This window comes from Leptodactylus fuscus, chromosome 6 (genome assembly GCF_031893055.1).
Source record: "Leptodactylus fuscus isolate aLepFus1 chromosome 6, aLepFus1.hap2, whole genome shotgun sequence".
Lineage (NCBI taxonomy): Eukaryota > Metazoa > Chordata > Amphibia > Anura > Leptodactylidae > Leptodactylus > Leptodactylus fuscus.
Genome location: NC_134270.1, coordinates 166,980,223 through 167,001,743, shown reverse-complemented (window position 1 = coordinate 167,001,743; position 21,521 = coordinate 166,980,223).

The window sequence follows — 21,521 nt, the reverse complement described above, 5'->3', positions numbered from 1 at the left end:
ACACAGTATTATCCCCCATAGTGGCCCCTGCACACAGTAATATCCCCCATAGTGGCCCCTGCACACAGTATTATACCCCATAGTGGCCCCTGCACACAGTATTATGTCCCATAGTGGCCCCTGCACACAGTATTATGTCCCCATAGTGGCCCCTGCACACAGTATTATGTCCCATAGTGGCCCCTGCACACAGTATTATGTACCATAGTGGCCCCTGCACACAGTATTATCCCCCATAGTGGCCCCTGCACACAGTATTATGCGCCATAGTGGCCCCTGAACACAGTATTATGCCCCATAGTGGCCCCTGCACACAGTATTATCCCCCATAGTGGCCCCTGCACACAGTATTATGTCCCATAGTGGCCCCTGCACACAGTATTATCCCCCATAGTGGCCCCTGCACACAGTATTATGCCCCATAGTGGCCCCTGCACACAGTATTATGCCCCATAGTGGCCCCTGCACACAGTATTATGTCCCATAGTGACCCCTGCACACAGTATTATGCCCCATAGTGGCCTCTGCACGCAGTATTATGTCCCATAGTGACCCCTGCACACAGTATTATCCCCCATAATGTCCCCTGCACACAGTATTATGCCCCATAGTGGCCCCTGCACACAGTATTATGCCCCATAGTGACCCCTGCACACAGTATTATGCCCCATAGTGGCCCCTGCACACAGTATTATGCCCCATTGTGGACCATCCATGAGCATTTCTTATACTCTAGGGTTTTTTCAGACTTGGATGGTTCATAACTTATAACTATGAAGGATTTCACCTGTAATACTGCAAGCTCCAGAACAGATTTGGGCTCTGGGTTAGAAGATGTTTAAGGCTGTGCCCTTAACTGGCATGTCCGACTATGGAGATTACAAGTACCAACCAGTGCCCCTTGTTAATTGAGTGGTGTCCAGCATTCTGCTAACTTTTATGAGACTTTGAGGACAGGAATCTCTGGCAGTCCCATAGAAGTGACTGGAGAGTTGGCCATGTATGTGAACCACTGCTCCATTCACAAGGGGCAGTTAGAGGTACATGTAATCCCCCATTCTCCTGATTACATATAGGATGTGATCTATAAGTTCGGCTGTGTGACCTTCACCTCTGTTTTGCAAACATTGAGCTACAAGACCCCCCAACATCTCAGGATCCATCTCCTTATTGTAGACACCGGCTGCCATATGCCTCAGCCTTATACATGCTAAGATGTAGCTGTGCTGGCTTTGTCTGTATGGCGGAGTTCCTACTTTACCATTCTGTATAATTCATGATAATATTGTTATGTATTAATGGGGGAATTCTCTAAGTAAAACTGCACAGTAAAATAAGATCAAAACTTGTATTTTATAGCCTTTCCTGGTTCTCATTTCCTATTCTACTACTTCAGCACCACAAGTAGCGGACAGCACCACAGCCTCCAATATAGGGCGAGCTAAGGGGCGGAGTGTGCAGTGTGTAGCTTGTAAGGGATTGTCTACATTGATACATTGTAATATATCCCAGAAGGGGCTTTCAGGATCTGGATATGAATAAGATGATTCCATGGACTGGTGAGATATGGTAACACAAAGATACTGTATAGAGTTGTAGAAACTTTTAATATGAAAGGATAAAAATTATTGGGTGATTCTGTCTTACAAAAAGACTCTCAGCATGTACAGACACATCTTTATTGCATATCAAATCATCAATAGGCCACTAGTACCATAAGGGCGGCACTATTCCCAGCAAATGCATCCCATTCCAATTCATAAACCTGCCTAACACCCAGTGCTGAATTGTCCTAGCAGAGTACAGAGGACCCTCCAGTGGGCTCTAACACAATAATGACCCAGCAGAACACACCCACATCTGAAGGGCATTATGAGCGATTTCCTAGTGACCCTTTGAATCATTTTATCTGGTGGACTCTAGCACTGCAAACACCTCGCCCAGCAGCGACGTTTACAACAGCCTATAGTGATCTTGCTCATGCAATGTACTTTTTCTACCTGCTATAGGCACGATATACTCCATACCGTGGGCAACAACCCTACCAAGGTCAAAAACCCATCGCCATGACTGGGGAGTCTCAATTGACAAATGTATAAAGGCAGCACAGAGGGGGTATAAGAGCTAATGGGGGCCTGTTCTGTGTGGGGTCGGCAACCTCCCTACTGGACATCTGTAGACACAAAAAAGGATAGAACCGCACTCCAGTACAAGTTATGCTTCAAAAATGTTCGTTTATTAATGCAATGTTTTGGGTATTTCACCCTTTATCAGATTGCAAAATTCATTAATGGGGTTGAGCCGATTTTAGGATCGTTTTTAAAATCCGATCATTTTCCATTCGAACCCGATCCCAAACCCAATTCTGATCCTAATGCAAGTCAATGAGATTATATAATCGAAGATCGGATTTTAAAAACGGTCCTATTCACTACACAGCCTGGAGTCCAAAAATTGAACGTTGTAATTTTTAGACTCCACGCTGTGTAGTGATTAAAAAATCCCCCGGCTACTTAAATCCCCTCTGCTGTCCACTTACCTGCACAGAAGCGCTGCCCCTGCCGGTCCACGCTGCTCTCGCTCCTCTTCTTTCTACTTTGCATGTCTGCAGAGCACCGTATGTGCCCTGAAGTGTAGTGTTACTGAAGCTGGGAGTAGGCGGGGCTTGTTGTGGCTTAGGAGAGTGTGGGCGGATACAGGGCAGGGAGATGTGAGTGTATCACTCACGTCTCCCCTCCCAGTAACCGCCCACACTCTCCAGAGCCACAAGCCTCACTTTCTTCCTAGGTCTGTAACACTAACCTGGGAGCTAGGGGCACGCACGGACTGAAAAGAATGGGGAGCGACAGCGGCAGCGGATCTGTGCAGGTGAGTGGACTATTCTGTTTTCTCTCTGCTGTGCTGTATCCTCGACTCTGCTACATCTGCATTACTGTACATTGACTTTTCTATCTACTGTTCTGTTTCTTCCCTGCTTTTGTATACTCAGCTCTGCTATATCTGAGATCTACATCTGAGATGTAGATCTCAGATGTAGCAGAGCTGATGAGTATACAGTAAAGCATGAACGAAGCAGAACAGTAGATAGACAAGTCAATGTACAGTAATGAAGATGTAGCAGAGTCCAGTATACGGCACAGCAGAGAGGAAACAGAATAGTAGATACTATATATATTCTGTTTCCTCCCTGCTATGCCATAGGAATGAATGGCCGCAGCCAGCGCACAGGGGGTTAAGCGGCTGGACACTGGCACAGGCTGTGTGCCGGCTGCATCCATTCATTCCTATGGGAGCGTGTTATTCGAAACGGCAGTTTCAAATAGTACTCGCTCATCTCTAGTAGCTAACATTGTCAGCTTTTCCTACAATGCTTGGCCAGTAGCAAAGCATTGTGGGAAATAACCTTCGACCTCGATCCCACCTAAAAAGATCGGAATCGGAATTCCGATTGCGATCGTGAAATTTACTCGGTCAACGATCTGAATCCGATCTTTTCTGATCCCGATCGCTCAACCCTATTCGTTAAACAAGATATTTACAAACCCAAGTTAAGATGCATCTCCTGTAGATGGCCAATGTAGACCAACCATCCGGATACTGAGATTGGTGTTAGAAGGACTAGTCAGACGTGGGTGATACATTACCTACAACACAGACTTATGCGGAGGTACAGCTATAACTATGTGAGCTCCAGGGGATTTTTTGGGCTTGGGTCTCACTTTATATCCTGATTCAATGTCCTGAACTCCTTCCTGCCTCAGCCCCTTTTTCATAGAATGACATAGGGGCTTAGTTTTTGCAGAACAAATTGTATTTCTTAGTGGTAGAATTTAATATTCTGTACAATGTATTGGAACGGTGGAAATGAATCAGAATGGGGTTCAATAAGAAAAAAAATCTGTATTTGAACTATTTTCCTACTTCCTTCCATTTTACAACATTTATTGTGCAACCCCTTAAAAAAACAGAAAACTTTGAAAAATAAATTCTAGGAGTCACTATTTCTGAAACCCATAACTTTTTTATATTTCCATATACGTGGCTGCATAAGGCTTTTTTTTTTTTTTTTTTACTGATTTTATCTACTGTTGTTTTTTATAAGGGATTTTCCTAATTCTTCAATACAAACTCATCTTTTATGCAGATTATTTCTGTTCCAATTGGGGTTAATGTCTCTCCATAAAACAAATGCATTGTATGCCAAAACATCCGGAATGTTGTCAAATATTATCATTGGCCAACAATTAGTTTTGCGCTTGCATGTTTATGTTGATATTTCTTGATCTAGTGTCACCAGTTATTCATCGACCAATATTATATAACTTTGGTAGAATCTCTACCCATTTATTCCGAACATTTCCAAACAATTAGTGACGTGTTGAAAGGGATAAAATGTTATCGGGTCATATTGATCTGAACACTACCAGTGTAACAATCAGTGTGTAGCAAAAAGTAACCAAAAAAAAACAACAACACTCATAGTAAGAACCCCTCAAAGGAGAAAAAATCAATTAACCACAAGTTTCAGATCGACATAATAAATAATCTGCAGGGTCTGCAGATCGGATCCTGAAATCTAAAGATCGGCTCAACCCTAAAGATAACGATTAGGGTTGAGCGATCGGGATCGGAAATGTCCAGATTCCGATCGACGATCGAGTAAATATCACGATCGCGATCGGAATTCCAATCCCGATCTTTTCAGGTGGGATCGAGATTGGACGTTATTTCCCGCAATGCTTGGCTACTGAAAGCTTGGTATCCATAGGAATGAATGGAAGCTTAACCCCCTGCGTGCCGGCTGCGTCCATTCATTCCTATGGATTTACCGCAGCCTGCCACTCTTCTGCTTCGTCCCTGTTTTACTGTATACTCAGCTGAAAATACGGTAAAACAGGGATAAAGCAGAAAAGTGAGGCTGCGGTAAAGCACTGCATGCTGCGTTGCTGTAAGGACAACGAGGCAAGTTAGCAAGCAGATAGATAGACAAGTCAATGTACAGTAGTATCTATCTACTAGACGAGTCAATGTACAGTAGTATTAATCTACTCACAACCTTCGCTCAACTTACTTGCACAGAAGTGCTGCTGCTGCCGCTGCCCTCTGCTGGTCCGGTCCTCTCTCCTTCACATGCCTTCAGAGAGCCCTGCCTCCCTAGACTAGTATTATAGAGATGCTGGGAGAAGGCGGGGCTTGTGGCTTAGGTAAGTGTGGGTGGGTACTGGGAGGGGAGATAATCTCTGCCTACTCCCATCATCTCTAACACAAGCCTAGAGAGGTGGCGGCGCTCTAAAGGCCTGTGAAGGAGAGACCAAGACCCGACCAGACCAAAAAGAACTGGGAGCGGCAGCGGATCTGTGCAGGTAAGCGGACACCAGGGAGGATTTTTTTTAATCACTACACAGCATGGAGTCCAAAAATTTAAACAATTTTTGGACTACATGCTGTGTAATGAATAGGATTGTTTTTAAAATCCAATCTTCGGTTATTAAAAAAATCCTATTGACTTGCATTGGCATCGGAATTGGGATCGGGTTGAATCAAAAATGATCAGAAATCGGATTTTAAAATTGATCCTGAAATCTAAAGATCAGCTCAACCCTAAAGATAACGATAGAATAGAACTGTAAGGATTGGGAGATAATGTAACACAGATGGAGAAGAATTAACCTGAACTGCTTCAATTGGCTGATGTGCTGTGATATCACACAGAAGACAACAAAAACCAATGAAAAGTCATTGAAAAATGTTTTCAATACATACTTCTGCTACTGGCAGCCACCAATAGGGGGAGCTAATATAATACACCTAATACAGCTAGTGACAGGAATATAAATCTGTAGCAGATACATTCCCCCTAGTGGTGGCTCCAGATAACCTCTATGGTGATGTCTCACCCAGTAAAGGAGTGTTAGGCACCCTACAACAAAGGGATCCATAGGACTTGGGTGCCGGCCTCTATAGCCTCTGCCTTAGAAACCCCATATACCTATTGTGTGTGGGTCCTTACCTAGTGTTACATGATTTCTGCTATTACTACATGGGAGTCTTGAGGGTTCAAAGTTCATCCTTTTCTCGGATATTACAGTCCGTTATAAGTTCATTTCTGGCAATCCATATAAGTCCTAAGGAGAACCTCCCTGTACATGGGCATGGTAATGGCTTCCTGGCTCTGTGGTGTTCTGTTCTGTTGCAGCTTGTATACTAGGAGGATCTGTGCACTGTACAGTGGCCATCGGGTGCTGATGTACAGGCAGTAGCTGTTAGAACTGTCTACCTGTTTTGTGCCACAGCTTTCTCAGTCATCTGTTAGCATTGGGACTAATTTGCATTGGACATGGTCACTATTCTGTCTGTTTGGTGGGGTGTATGTGGAAGAGGAGAGACCATTGTCCCTCACATATTGCCTTATCTTCAGATCCTAAAATGCATCTCCTGATCTCATCTACTGTGCCTTTACTTAGGCTTCTTGTACCTCCTCCTAGTAATATTTTGGCTTAGCCTACAAGAAAGTCTGTCCGTAAGAAGGGTGTGGTGTGGTAGGGAAGGAATGGAAGGGGCAGTCACTGTTGGTACATCACAGCACGCACCTCCTTGTATTGCTCTTCCTCCCTCTATCACCAGTCACCGCCCTCTTGGCTCTAAGTGTTTGCAGTCTCCCTTTTTGCACCATTTCCTTCCCCCCTGCTTACAGATCACTAGACCTGATCCCATTGAGATCCGCTGGTTAGAAGATCACAAAATATTTCTCTTCTTGATATTGAGGGTGAGTGCTGCCATGTTCCTTCCTCTATTGACTCCTTCTGCTCTTTTGTCTCTACATTTCTATTTCGAGACAACTTTGATTTTCCTACAGCTGTTATCTGGGACATCAGAGTGTCCACCATAGGGGCAATTTCCAGTCCTCCACAACTGGAGGTCCATCACCAGAGATAGTATGCTACCTGTCCAGTCATCCCTCCCTCCATATGCTATGTTACCAGTCTCAGCTGTGATATTTGGGTTAGACTAGACTGTGTATTCTCATCTGCCATTTCTACCTTGCTCTGAACCCTCCTCTTCTAGTAGATGTGACCATCTGTGATGTGGTGAAAGTCCAGACAAGTGCAGTATGTCAGTCTCCTTCTCTATGTATTCCCGGTCACATTGTTATACCATATTCTCAGTGCTGTGTCACATACAGTTCGGTGTTTGATCTCTTGGATGTTTGCAGAAGGAACCTGTCCTCACCAGCTGCTAGTGTAAGGTGTCTCACTCGTCCTGGCAACTTAATTCCTTTATTAGATTATCCAAAATGCAGAACCACATATAAATACAAGTAATAATTACATAATCCCAAGTTTTTTAAAGGCAGAGCAAAGACAGAGAGAGGAGAGAGCCACAAAATCATCAGAAGCTTACAAGCAAAGATAAAACTATAAGTAAGACCTTAACAGGAGGACGCCCAGAAACATCCAATAGGTCCACTAATATACACGTTCCCATAGATAGTGAGATTATAATCCCAACAATGCCAGATGTCAACTTTGCAATGAGGGCAAGACCAGACCATATGGATCCAGTCTGCGCCTTCTCCCAAACATATTGGACATTGATTGAGACAAGACTTTGTATTTGAGTACCGACCTTTAGGAGAATAATCTGCTCGATAATTTATTTGTTCCATTAATCTAATTAAAAGTAAATTACTGGACTCTGAGTCTACATTTAATCCTCCCCCACCATGTAACATCTGTAAAATATCAGAACTACTAGAAATAAATCCCTTCCTCAACTGGAACTTAGGGAACTGTAATGAGGATAACAATGTATTACAATGACCAAGACTATACATTGTACTGTCTGCCATAGCTCATCCTCACCATCCTCAGCCCCTGGTCACTACTTCTTTACTGGCCTTGCACTACTGCCCATCCTCTACTCTGTTATTGAAGTTGCTCATAACTTATGGAGATGGCACCAAGAACAGGGGAGTGGGTTTTTCCATTTCTTACAATACAATTTGTTATACAGTTGCGAGCATGGACCCAACCCCAAAAGCTGAGACATATGTCATGGTTATAGCAACTGCTCTATCTCAGCATATAAGGAAGTCGGTCCATGACAGGGGTGTGGTGCGGTACAGGAGGAGTAAAAGGGGCTGTCACAATGGCAACATCACAGTTGGCTCCTCCATGTGTTGCCCCACCTTTCACCCTTCCACGTGTCTAGTCACCGCCCTCTTGGGTCTAAGTGTTTGCAGTCTCCCTTTTTGCATCATTTCCTTCCACCCTGCTTACAGATCACTAGACCTGATCCCATTGAGATCCACTGGTTAGAAGATCACAAAATATTTCTCTTCTTGATATTGAGGGTGAGTGCTGCCATGTTCCTTCCTCTATTGACTCCTTCTGCTCTTTTGTCTCTACATTTCTATTTCTAGACAACTTTGATTTTCCTACAGCTGTTATCTGGGACATCAGAGTGACCACCATAGGGGCAATTTCCAGTCCTCCACAACTAGAGGTCCATCACCAGAGATAGTATGCTACCTGACCAGTCATCCCTCCCTCCATATGCTATGTTACTAGTCTTGGTTGTGATATTTGGGTTAGACTAGACTGTGTATTCTCATCTGCCATTTCTACCTTGCTCTGAACCCTCCTCTTCTAGTAGATGTGACCATCTGTGATGTGGTGAAGGTCCAGACAAGTGCAGTATGTCAGTCTCCTTCTCTATGTATTCCCGGTCACATTGTTATACCATATTCTCAGTGCTGTGTCACATACAGTTCGGTGTTTGATCTCTCTCGGATGTTTGCAGAAGGAACCTGTCCTCACCAGCTGCTAGTGTAAGGTGTCTCACTCGTCCCGGCAACTTAATTCCTTTACTAGATGATCCAAAAAGGCAGAACCACATATAAATACAAGTAATAATTACCAAAACCCAAGTTTTTCAAAGGAAAAGCAAAGACAGAGAGAAGAGAGAGCCACAAAATCATCACAAGCAACAAAGATAAAACTATAAGTAAGACCTTAACAGGAGGACGCCCAGAAACATCCAATAGGTCCCCTAATATACACGTTCCCATAGATAGTGAGATTATAATCCCAACAATGCCAGATGTCAACTTTGCAACAAGGGCAAGACCAGACCATATGGATCCAGTCTGCGCCTTCTCCCAAACATATTGGACATTGATAGAGACAAAACTTTGTATTTAAGTACCGAACTTTAGGAGAATAATCTGCTCGATAAGTTATTTGGTCCATTAATCTAATTAAAAGTATATTCCTGGATTCTAAGTCTACAAGTAATCCTCCCCCACCATGTAACATCTGTAAAATATCAGAACTACTAGAAATAAATCCCTTCATCAGCTGGATCTTAGGGAACTGTAATAAGGATAACACTGTATTACAATGACCCAGACTATACACTGTACTGTCTGCCATAGCTCATCTTCACCATCCTCAGCCCCTTGGTCACTACTTCCTCACTGGCCTGACACTAATACCCAACCATGGACTGGTGGAACGTTCTCTACTCTGTTGTTAAAGCTGCTCATATCTTATGGAGAAGGCAGCAAGAACAGGGGAGTGGGCTTTTCCATCCATTACAATATAATTTCTTATATAGTTGGGAGAATGGACCGAACCCCAAAAGCTGAGACATATGTCATGGTTATAGCAACTCTTCTATCTCTGCATATAAAGAAGTCGGTCCATGACAGAGGTGTGGTGCTGTAGAGGAGGAGTAAAAGGGGCTGTCACAATGGCAGCATCACAGTGGGCTCCTCCTCTAGTTGCCGCACCTTCCACCCTTCTATGTGTCTAGTCACCGCCCTCTATATCACCAGTCACCGCCCTCTTGGGTCTAAGTGTTTGCAGTCTCCCTTTTTGCACCATTTCCTTCCACCCTGCTTACAGATCACTAGATCTGATCCCATTGAGATCTGCTGGTTAGAAGATCACAAAATATTTTTCTTCTTGATATTGAGGGTGAGTGCTGCCATGTTCCTTCCTCTATTGACTTCTTCTGCTCTTTTGTCTCTACATTTCTATTTCTAGAACACTTTGATTTTCCTACAGCTGTTATCTAGGACATCAGAGTGTCCACCATAGGGGCAATTTCCAGTCCTCCACAACTGGAGGTCCATCACCAGAGATAGTATGCTACCTGTCCAGTCATCCCTCCCTCCATATGCTATGTTACTAGTCTTGGTTGTGATATTTGGGTTAGACTAGACTGTGTATTCTCACCTGCCATTTCTTCCTTGCTCTGAACCCTCCTCTTCTAGTAGATGTGACCATCTGTGATGTGGTGAAGGTCCAGACAAGTGCAGTATGTCAGTCTCCTTCTCTATGTATTCCCGGTCACATTGTTATACCATATTCTCAGTGCTGTGTCACATACAGTTCGGTGTTTGATCTCTCTCGGATGTTTGCAGAAGGAACCTGTCCTCACCAGCTGCTAGTGTAAGGTGTCTCACTCGTCCTGGCAACTTAATTTCTTTATTAGATTATCCAAAATGCAGAACCACATATAAATACAAGTAATAATTACATAATCCCAGGTTTTTCACACCCTCCCATAGGAAAAGTATATAAGGAGAGAGGGGAAAAACTGGACGACCTAGACATTGCACGGACTACTCAAGAGGCCATAACAGACAGCCTTAGGTTCCAAATTACAAATCACCTTTCAAGATTATTTATTATATTGATAATATTCTCTCTCTTATCTTGTTTCATATATTATATGAGGGACACTTAGATTTTAATACCAACAGTGCCAGATATCAGCCAGCTAGGGCAACACAAGACCATATGGATCCAGTCTGCGCCTTCTCCCAAACACATATTTATTAGATTATCCAAAATGCAGAACCACATATAAATACAAGTAATAATAACATACATTCAAGTTTTTCAAACCCTCCCATAGGAAGAGGAAAGAAGGAGAGAGGGGAAAAAACTGGACCACCTAGACATTGAACCGACTACTGAAGAGTCCATAAAAGACAGCCTTGAGTTCCAAATTACAAATCACCTTTCAAGATTATTTATCATAATGATAATATTCTTTCTTTCTTATCTTTTCCATATATTACATGAGGGAAACTTAGCAGAGAGCCACATAAAAATCATCAGAAGCTTACAAGCAACAAAGATAAAACTATAAGTAAGACCTTAACAGGAGGACGCCCAGAAATATCCAATAGGTCCCCTAATATACACGTTCCCATAGATAGTGAGATTATAATCCCAACAATGCCAGATGTCAACTTTGCAACAAGGGCAAGACCAGACCATATGGATCCAGTCTGCGCCTTCTCCCAAACATATTGGACATTGATAGAGACAAGACTTTGTATTTAAGCACGGAACTTTAGGAAAATAATCTACCTGATAAATTGTTTGGTCCACTAATCAAATTAAAAGTATATTCCTGGATTTTAAGTCAGCATGTAATCCTCTTCCACCATGTAACATCTGTAAAATATCAGAACTACTAGAAATAAATCCCTTCATCTACTGGATCTTAGGGAACTATAATAAGGATTACTTCATATTGTACTGTCTGTCATAACTCATCTTCACCATCCTCAGCTGACTGGTCACTACTTCCTCACTGGCCTGACACTAATATCCAACCATGGACTGGTAGAACGTCGTCTTCTCTGTTGCTGAAGCTGCTCATAATTTATGGAGATGGTACCAAGAAAAGGGGAGTGGTTTTTTCCATCCATTACAATATAATTTTTTATATAGTTGGGAGCATGGACCCAACCCCAAAAGCTGAGACATATGTCATGGTTATAGCAACTCTTCTATCTCTGCATATAAGGAAGTCGGTCCATGAAAGGGGTGTGGTGAGGTAGAGGAGGAGTAAAAGGGGCTGTCACAATGGCAACATCACAGTGGGCTCCTCCTATTGTTGCCCCACCTTCCACCCTTCTATGTGTCTAGTCACCGGCCTCTTGGGTCTAAGTGTTTGCAGTCTCCCTTTTTGCATCATTTCCTTCCCCCCTGCTTACAGATCACTAGACCTGATCCCATTGAGATCCGCTGGTTAGAAGATCACAATATATTTTTCTTCTTGATATTGAGGGTGAGTGCTGCCATGTTCCTTCCTCTATTGATTCCTTCTACTCTTTTGTTTCTACATTTCTATTTCTAGAACACTTTGATTTTCCTACAGCTGTTATCTCGGACATCAGAGTGTCCACCATAGGGGCAATTTCCAGTCCTCCACAACTGGAGGTCCATCACCAGAGATAGTATGCTACCTGTCCAGTCATCCCTCCCTCCATATGCTATGTTACTAGTCTTGGTTGTGATATTTGGGTTTGACTAGACTGTGTATTCTCATCTGCCATTTCTACCTTGCTCTGGACCCTCCTCTTCTAGTAGATCTGACCATCTGGGATGTGGTGAAGGTCCAGACAAGTGCAGTATGTCAGTCTCCTTCTCTATGTATTCCCAGTCACATTGTTATACCATGTTCTCAGTGCTGTGTCACATACAGTTCGGTGTTTGAGCTCTCTCAGATGTTTGCAGAAGGAACCTGTCCTCACCAGCTGCTAGTGTAAGGTGTCTCACTCGTCCCCTCAATTTTTTATTAGATTATCCAAAATACAGAACCACATATAAATACAAGTAATAATTACAGAAACCCAAGTTTTTCACACCCTCCCATAGGAAAAGTATATAAGGAGAGAGGGGAAAAACCTGGACGACCCAGACATTGCACGGACTACTCAAGAGGCCATAACAGACAGCCTTAGGTTAAAAATTACAAACCACCTTTCAGGATTATTTATTATAATGATAATATTCTCTCTCTTATCTTGTTCCATATATTATATGAGGGACACTTAGATTTTAATCCCACAATGCCAGATATCAGCAAGCTAGGGCAACACAAGACCATATGGATCCAGTCTGTTCCTTCTCCCAAACATATTGGACATTGGTTGAGACAAGACTTTGTATTTGAGTACCAAACTTTAGGAGAATAATTTACTTTATAAATTATTTGGTCCATTAATCAAAAAAAAAGTATATTCCTAGACTCTAAGTCTACATGTAATCCTCCCCCACCATGTAACATCTGTAAAATATCAGAACTACTAAAAATAAAATCCTTGCATCAACTGGATCTTAGGGAACTGTAATATGAATAACACTGTATTACAATGACCCAGACTATACATTGTACTGTCTGCCATAGCTCATCCTCACTGTCCTCAGCCCCTTGATCACTGGCCTGGCACTGCTCCACAACCATGGACTGGTGGAACGTTCTCTTCTCTGTTGCTGAAGCTGCTTATAACTTATGGAGATGGCACCAAGAACAGGGGAGTGGGCTTTTCCATTCTGTGCAATACAATTTCTTATACAGTTGGGAGCATGGACCCAACCTCAAAAGCTGAGACATATGTCATGGTTATAGCAACTCTTCTATCTCTGCATATAAAGAAGTCGGTCCATGACAGGGGTGTGGTGCGGTAGAGGAGGAATAAAAGGGGCTGTCACAATGGCAACATCACAGTGGGCTCCTCCTCTTGTTGCCCCACCTTCCACCCTTCTACGTGTCTAGTCACCGCCCACTTGGGTCTAAGTGTTTGCAGTCTCCCTTTTTGCATCATTTCCTTCCACCCTGCTTACAGATCACTAGACCTGATCCCATTGAGATCCGCTGGTTAGAAGATCACAAAATATTTCTCTTCTTGATATTGAGGGTGAGTGCTGCCATGTTCCTTCCTCTATTGACTCCTTCTGTTCTTTTGTCTCTACATTTCTATTTTGAGGCAATTTTGATTTTCCTACAGCTGTTATCTGGGACATCAGAGTGTCCACCATAGGGGCAATTTCCAGTCCTCCACAACTGGACGTCCATCACCAGAGATAGTATGCTACCTGTCCAGTCATCCCTCCCTCCATATGCTATGTTACTAGTCTTGGTTGTGATATTTGGGTTTGACTAGACTGTGTATTCTCATCTCCCATTTCTTCCTTGCTCTGAACCCTCCTCTTCTAGTAGATCTGACCATCTGTGATGTGGTGAAGGTCCAGACAAGTGCAGTATGTCAGTCTCCTTCTCTATGTATTCCCGGTCACATTGTTATACCATATTCTCAGTGCTGTGTCACATACAGTTCGGTGTTTGAGCTCTCTCAGATGTTTGCAGAAGGAACCTGTCCTCACCAGCTGCTAGTGTAAGGTGTCTCACTCGTCCCCTCAATTTTTTATTAGATTATCCAAAATGCAGAACCACATGTAAATACAAGTAATAATTACAGAAACCCAAGTTTTTCACACCCTCCCATAGGAAAAGTATATAAGGAGAGAGGGGAAAAACCTGGATGACCTAGACATTGGACGGACTACTCAAAAGGCCATAACAGACAGCCTTAGGTTCAAAATTACAAACCACCTTTCAGGATTATTTATTATAATGATAATATTCTCTCTCTTATCTTGTTCCATATATTATATGAGGGACACTTAGATTTTAATACCAATGCCAGATATCAGCCAGCTAGGGCAAGACCAGACCATATGGAGACAAGACTTTGTATTTGAGTACCGAACTTTAGGAGAATAATTTACTCTAGAAATTATTTGGTCCATTAATCCAAATATATATATATATATATATATATATATATATATATATATATATATGAATAATAAATAAAAATATTCCTGGACTCTAAGTCTATATTTAATCCTCCCCCACCATGTAACATCTGTAAAATATCAGAACTACTAGAAATAAATCCCTTCCTCAACTGGATCTTAGGGAACTGTAATGAGGATAACACTGTATTACAATGACCCAGACTATACATTGTACTGTCTGCCATAGCTCATCTTCACCATCCTCAGCCCCTTGGTCACTGTCCTGGCACTGCTCCACGACAATGGACTGGTGGAACGTTCTCTTCTATGTTGCTGAAGCTGCTCATAACTTATGGATATGGCACCAAGAACAGGGGAGTGGGCTTTTCCATTCCGTGCAATACAATTTCTTATACATTTGGGAGCATGGACCCAACCTCAAAAGCTGAGACATATGTCATGGTTATAGCAACTCTTCTTTCTTTGTGTATGAGGAAGTCGGTCCATGACAGAGGTGTGGTGATTTAGAGGAGGAGTAAAAGGGGCTGTCACAATGGCAACATCACAGTTTGTTCCTCCTATTGTTGCCGCACCTTCCACCCTTCTACGTGTCTAGTTACCGCCCTCTATATCACCAGTCACCGCCCTCTTGGCTCTAAGTGTTTGCAGTCTCCCTTTTTGCATCATTTCCTTCCCCCCTGCTTACAGATCACTAGACCTGATCCCATTGAGATCCGCTGGTTAGAAGATCACAAAATATTTCTCTTCTTGATATTGAGGGTGAGTGCTGCCATTTTCCTTCCTCTATTGACTTCTTCTGCTCTTTTGTCTCTACATTTCTATTTCTAGACAACTTTGATTTTCCTACAGCTGTTATCTGGGACATCAGAGTGTCCACCATAGGGGCAATTTCTAGTTCTCCACAACTGGACGTCCATCACCAGAGATAGTATGCTACCTGTCCAGTCATCCCTTCCTCCATATGCTATGTTACTAGTCTTGGTTGTGATATTTGGGTTAGACTAGACTGTGTATTCTCATCTGCCATTTCTTCCTTGCTCTGAACCCTCCTCTTCTAGTAGACCTGACCATCTGTGATGTGGTGAAGGTCCAGACAAGTGCAGTATGTCAGTCTCCTTCTCTATGTATTCCTGGTCACATTGTTATACCATATTCTCAGTGCTGTGTCACATACAGTTCGGTGTTTGATCTCTCTCGGATGTTTGCAGAAGACCTGTCCTCACCAGCTGCTAGTGTAAGGTGTCTCACTCGTCCTGGCAACTTAAGTCCTTTATTAGATTGTCCAAAATGCAGAACCTCATATAAATACAAGTAATAATTACAGAAAACCAAGTTTTTTAAACCCTCCCATAGGAAACGTAAAGAAGGAGAGAGGGGAAAAACCTGGACGACCTAGACATTGGACGGACTACTCAAGAGGCCATAACAGACAGCCTTGAGTTCCAAATTACAAATCACCTTTCAAGATTATTTATCATAATGATAATATTATTTCTTTCTTATCTTTTCCATATATTATATGAGGGAAACTTAGCAGAGAGCCACAAAAAAATCATCACAAGCTTACAAGCAACAAAGATAAAACTATAAGTAAGACCTTAACAGGAGGACGCCCAGAAACATCCAATAGGTCCCCTAATATACACGTTCCCATAGATAGTGAGATTATAATCCCAACAATGCCAGATGTCAACTTTGCAACAAGGGCAAGACCAGACTATATGGATCCAGTCTGCGCCTTCTCCCAAACATATTGGACATTGATTGAGACAAGACTTTGTATTTCAGTAACGAACTTTAGGAGAATAATCTGCTCGATAAATTATTTGGTCCATTAATCACATAAAAAGTGTATTCCTGTACTCTAAGTCTACATGTAATCCTCCCCCACCATGTAACATCTGTAAAATATCAGAACTCCTAGAAATAAATCCCTTCCTCAACTGGATCTTAGGAACTGTAATATGAATAACACTGTATTACAATGACCCAGACTATACACTGTACTGTCTGCCATAGCTCATCCTCATAGGGCACCCTTGATTTCTCTACAGGGTATATGGAGTATATAATGTAGAGACATGTAATGGCTTATTCTGTATTACCCTGTATTTTACTGAAATCCCAAATGGGTCAACGCTTAGAAGAATTATTATCTCTATTTACTCTATGGTGGAAGATATATCTAATGTCAGATATAGCAAAGCTTCAGCTGTAAGAAATGTTCTCACTATAATGAAATCAATTTATAGGAAAACGTCTGAACCTTAAAGCAAGAGATGGGGCAACTACTTCTCATCCTGCTGTCATCCATGAGTGAGTTATATATGTTATATATCTGTATACTACTACTATATATCTGAATGTATACACATACACAAATTATCACACTCTAGCAGCTCTCTCTCCCTCTTTCAGAGCAGGAAATCTCAGCATGATCTATAGCACAAGTTCACACTGCTTTTAACCAATGCCTTGCTTCTCTGATAATGTGGAACCAACAAATTCATGTCAAATAGAGGAATATAACCCCATTCTAACTATCTATAGCAATGTCACATAGATCAATACTACTGCTATAGTGACAACATAAACAAACTAAGATCCCTTAAAGGGGTTGTCCAGCCCCAATTTGAATTTTTATACTGATGATCTGTTCACAGGAAAGGTCGACAATGTGTGATCTGTCAGGGTTTGACACCTAGACCCCACACAGATCAGCTGTTCTGGAAGCCTTCGTTTACCAGAAATTTGTGTATTCACCAGTCCATCCACTAGAAGCTTCTGGTAGCTGAAGGCTGCAAGAACAGCTGATCTGTGTGGGGTCTGTGTGTCAGACCCTGACAGATGACATACTGATCTTTGGACATGTCATCAGTATGAAAATTTGATTTGGGGCCAGATGACCCCTTGAAGACTTTTGTTGACAATTCTGGGTCCAGCTGGGTGATGGTCACTCAATGTTTTCTTGATGTGATATAATATTGTCATTAGACCCATCTCATAGCTTTCATCTGGTTGGACTGCTGACCCCATTATATCCTATTTCTCAAGTTATTTTTTACACCCCCTCCCATTGTAGATCTATGGATTTCATGGCGTCTATACTAAGAATGTGTTTCTTATTTTGCAGGCGTGCTCCTCAGGATGGTAACCGCAGAATGTATTCCAAAGGGTAAGGATTTAACCCCACAAGTCATATTCATTTTATTTCACTTATGTTCTGTGTGATATTCTACATTATACTATGACATTTGCTATATATGTGATTCTACTTAGTCCCTACAGAGTCTAGACTCCTCCGGTGAGCAGACTGTGTCAAGGGTTAAAGTGACTGCTACCATCAACATTGTTGTTTTCCTAAAAACTTTTTCTTAAAGGGGTTATCCAGGATTCAAAAACATGGCTGCTTTCTTTCCGAAAGATCTCCACTTACTCTGCTCAAGCAGTGACATCATCAGACTGAGCTGTGACTTGGTCTTGGGACAGATGTGATGTCACTTCCTGAAAGGAGGAAGTGGAGATCTTTCTAAAAGAAAGTAGCCAAGATTTTTAATTTTGAAAAAACGTCTTTAAGGCCCCACGAGACCACCTACAGCTATAAAGCACTGCGGGAAAAATGGCGATTTGAACAGAAAGTTCGCCGAGTTTTTTCTCCGTGGACTTTGTGGTACAATTATTTCTACGGGGAAGCCACTGGCGTTTCTGTAGATATAATTGATATGCTGCGATTTCCAAAACCGTGCCAGTTTTTGCCTCAAAGTTGGCATGGGATTTGCAAGAATCCCATTCACTTTTCAGTTACTGTAAAAAGCCATGATTTTTCCTGCAGCGTTTGTGCAAATCATGGCGTTTCTGGGCCATTTGTGCCACGGGCAAATCTTGGCGTTTCCCGGACATTGGGCCCTGGCCTAAAAAGAGCCTTTCATGTCCTCTGGCACCGGCAATATTACATACTCTTCCATAGCCTTGTACTGTTAGGCTCAGTTCACACGGGGTATTTTGGTAGGATTTTGAGGCGGAATCTGCCTCAAAATCCTGACTAAAAAAATTTCTTCCATTGAAATCAATGGGAGCCGGTCAGTTTTTTTTTTCCGGGAGCGGTTTGTTACGGGTCCTGTAAAAGCGACATGCTCATTCTTCAGGCGGATGCCGAGGCCGTTTCAGCTGCAGACATCCGCCTGAAGACACTCACTCTTGACTATCTCATTTATTTGAGCCTAATCTGGAGCAAAGTGCCGCGACTGGATGCCGGTGCACTGCCCGTTTTTCAGGACCGGAATCTGAGGCGGCCTTCGCATCAAATTGCAGTCCAAAATACCCCGTGTAAGTCCAGCCTTAGAGGGCATTGTACCACCTATTGATGACAATGATCAGTAAGGCCTGTTCTTCTCACAGTGAAGGGATATCATTGCCGAAACTGAATATAAGCTGTGTAGCGGCATATAATACCGCCAGTCCCGGAGGACATGAAAGGTTCTCTTCACAAACAGAATATACAATTTGTAGTTGCTAACTGTCTGAGGACAGCGCTGAAATTTTTTCAAAAAGTAACGAAAACCGCACCAAAAGCCTCGACAGGTTACTAAGTGCCGCCTGTAATAAAAGTAATATTATGACGAGCCTAAGAGCCTTCTATAAGGTCCCGCCTGTCATGGTAAATGATCGCTACCTCTAGATCTCGTTACAGGGCATGGTAATCCATGCCAAAATGGCGGTGCTCATGTGCTGCCAGTATAATGGTGCCTTGCTCCACTTTGAGTGTCCTCTATCAAGTCAGGCGCTGATCAGGGGCATTGCCGATGGGTCTCCACCCTATAATACAGTGACCCGGAAGCTATGGCGGCCGCTCAGCTCCTGAGTAATAGTATGGTGTGTGCCGTGAAAGGGTTAAAGAGGTCGTCTACCTAATAGATGGTCTATCATTGAGATGTACGCCCTGTATCCCTATCAAGACTGTGAGACATCTCTGTATCGCCCATAACCTCCGCTAACAAGAATACGCTGTAAGGGTGGGGTAGGGGGCCCTAGTAACAATCTGCACTGGGGGCCACAAGACTTTAGTGATATCAATGGATATTATCATTAATCTTTTTTTTTTTCTTTTTTGCAGTCGAAACTGAACGGTGTATGATAAACAGAACATATCTACAATGTATTAACCCCTGTGAAAAAAGCTGTATGTCCCTTTATAAAGTATGTGAAACGTATGAACTTAAAAGCGGATGTTTCTGCAAGGACGGCCTCTTTGAAGACGATGCTGGAAATTGTGTGAAAGCGGAATACTGCTGTCCTGAGTACCAAACAAGGGAAGGATGTGGCCGTCCATGTATGCAATCCTGTGCGAGTTACTATAATCCACCTGATGTGTGCACCGCAGATTGTAAACCTGGCTGCCACTGTATAACAGGATACTATAAGCCGGAGGGCAGCGACGAATGTGTCCCTGGTCCTGACTGCCCCAAATATGACTAAACTGTCCTATATATGTCCTATAACTATTGGCAACATGTAAAGTGACCTTGTCCAATGATATGGAGACGAGTCTAATGGAAATAAAATAGTTGGCAAAGTGTTTTTGACTCTTTTTATCTATTCTGTTGATTTAGTGAGTCAGTGTATGTAAGGATGACTGGTCCAACATGGATGTAGGAGAACCGACTAATAGGGATGTGCAAACCAGTTTGTGACCACCTGGGTGTGTTGCTAATTTTATTAGTATGTTTTTGGCAATATGGAAATGAGTCGCTCCCAAAAGCTTATTTGTATATTGCCAAAAATAGAAATATCTCAGCAATGGAGGCACAAGGGGAAAGCACTATTTTGTTTGGGTGACACTAACCTATCTATCTGCAGGGCTGGAATGATGGTTTAGGGTTACCAGGATCCAATATATCTATCTGCAGGGCTGGGGTGATATACTGCTTCTGGTGACAGTAACCTATCTATCTGCGGGGCTGGGGTGATATGCTGGTTCTGGTAACAGTAACCTATCTATCTGCAGGGCTGGGGTGATATGCTGGTTCTGGTGACAGTAACCTATCTATCTGCAGGGCTGGGGTGATATGCTGGTTCTGATGACACTAACCTATCTATCTGCAGGGCTGGGGTGATATACTGGATACTGGTGACACTAACCTATCTATCTGCAGGGCTGGGGTGATATGCTGGTTCTGGTGACACTAACCTATCTATCTGCAGGGCTGGGGTGATATGCTGGTTCTGGTGACACTAACCTATCTATCTGCAGGACTGGGGTGATATGCTGGGTCTGGTGACAATAACCTATCTATCTGCAGGGCTGGGGTGATATGCTGGTTCTGGTGACACTAACCTATCTATTTGCAGGACTGGGGTGATATGCTGGGTCTGGTGACACTAACCTACCTATCTGCAGGGCTGGGGTGATATGCTGGTTCTGGTGACAGTAACCTATCTATCTGCAGGGCTGGGGTGATATGCTGGGGTCTGGTGACACTAACCTACCTATCTGCAGGGCTGGGGTGATATGCTGGGGTCTGATGACAGTAACCTATATATCTGGTGATACAGGTATCCAGATATTTCACCTTCTTAGGATTACAGGGCAATAAAGTGTTCTGTAGGACGTCCCATTGCAAGTTCTGATTTGCTAGATACAAAACAGACATATTATGGAAAAAGATCTAGAATGTGATAGAACACTGTAATGTTTGTCAATGACAAGGAGACAAGGATGTCCTTTTAGAGTAAAACCTTCATGGTTGGTGAGTCCAGTATGGGGGGTCAGGTCCTCACCTCTAACATCAGATTTGGGTGCTTTAGACTTAAGCACATTTGATATAACAGTATAGGACTGTAAGGATTGAGGAAATCATGTAATATATTTAATACAAAGCAGAATATATAGAA